Source organism: Atta colombica, unplaced genomic scaffold (assembly GCF_001594045.1).
Source record: "Atta colombica isolate Treedump-2 unplaced genomic scaffold, Acol1.0 scaffold70, whole genome shotgun sequence".
NCBI classification, from domain to species: Eukaryota; Metazoa; Arthropoda; class Insecta; order Hymenoptera; family Formicidae; genus Atta; species Atta colombica.
The window spans coordinates 18,061-20,043 of record NW_017259562.1 but is presented as its reverse complement, the minus strand read 5'-3'; positions in this window follow the sequence as shown (position 1 = coordinate 20,043).

Genomic DNA, 1,983 nt, shown 5'->3' with positions numbered 1-1,983 from the left:
TATATATATATATATATATATATACAGGATGTCCCTAAAGTTTTTGCCAATCGCTTTTGTATAGATAGAGCGGACTAAACTGAATCGAAAAGTCCTCTATTTATTTTGCAATTTTCACAATAGTTAACAAGATATTAATTATTAAAAATTGCCAAATATTAATCTTGAATAATTTTTTATTTAATGTTCATAATAATTAACTATCAAAGTTAGAAGACTTAATTATTAAATAATAAATATTATGCTCAAGAATAATTTAGAAGTATATGTTTTTATTTAAAAAATATATATTTTATACAAAACTAGAAACTATTTTTGTACAAAACTCTAGTTTTAACTATTCAATTCTACTGTTACTATATGCTGTATACTTATTACAATGTTGTCACGCATTTATTACAAGATTTTTTCAGCATTTTTGTCACGCAAATAGCCACGTAACTTTTATACAATGAAGACACATATTGCATAACTTGTTGTTCTTCGATTTCTCCAATAATTTTAATTTTATTAATATATCAAAGTATCCAAAATTGCATTATATATATATGGATTTCAAGATGTTGCTAAACATTTCAATAAAATATTTGTAAATAGTTTCTAAAATATCAACATTTTTGTAATATTTAAGAAAGAAAAACATAAACATCATTTACATAAAGAAATTTAATTAGGAAACAAAATGTTATAAATTGTCATTATATATCGTTGTGATAAAATATATTTGTATACATGAGTTACAGCGAATTGCATTTTTGTTAATCGCCACACTAAAACCAGTTTGATTGCAAAAGATCGATGTGTGAAAGGCGGAAAATCGGGAATCTTTCTTTTCGCAAAATAATTCATTCAACTTTGCGATAGCGGCGTAAAATTATTCGCATAAAATTATATTGCACATTGCAATATATTGTTTCGCTGCTGTTATCTATGACGATCCTCATATATTATAGTATTACCAAGAATACATGTTGTATACTTCCGCAAGTACATATTATATCACCAACATAGTCGGTTACTTATCCAATTTTTCACGAATAGTAATTTATTATAATTAGACTGAAAAATATGATTGGAGTGAAAATTAGTTTTTCAAATCATTAAATCATTTAATAGATTTGTCATTGTCTTTTTTTTTAATACTAGAAATATATAAAATATACATATACACTAATATTTGTAGACATCGAATTATTAATGATTGAAGAAGGAAAACTTTATATTAGAAAAGACAAGAACTAAATGTTTCAAAAGAATAAACAGATAACAAAATTATATTGTTCGATTAACTTAAAATGAACTTTTCTTTCATCGAATTTTATTTTTCCTGTAAAAATATCTAATGCTAAAACGTGATAAGTAATGATCTTTTCCGTCATACGTGTTGCTAAGGAAATACTTATACATTCAAATTCATCATGAAAGAAATTAAAATTGTGTATCTTATTAAAATTGTGGTATCTATAATATAGATATATGGCATCATAAAATTGTCTATTTTGCTTAATAACATTTTGATATCTCGTCCCACATCACAGGCACTGCAATACGGAAGCGCGTGATGACCCATTGGAATATTCTACGTTAGGACAAATAAAGGCAAACGAGTCGACGGCGTTCGAATATAAAATTATCTGCGGGAATCATAACCGCATTTTTACTTGAAGTTATTGGTAATCCCCGCTTGCAGAGAAAAAAAAGTAAAATGACTACTAAATTGCCTGAGGTATAGTCCGCGCGACGAACGTTATATATTAACTAAAGCCTTCGCATATTTCGATGATTACATAGTAAACATATGAACGAAGTATACAGAACGTGGCATACAGGTGATTAATTCCGCCTATCAGAATGCAGGCTTCTCCATAAATAATACTGCTCCACGCCATATGCTTTTACGAGGAGAACTGATTTTCTTACGCTAATGTCGCGACGGTATAATCAATCCCAATGTCGCAGATTCTAAAGAAGAGAACTCGACAA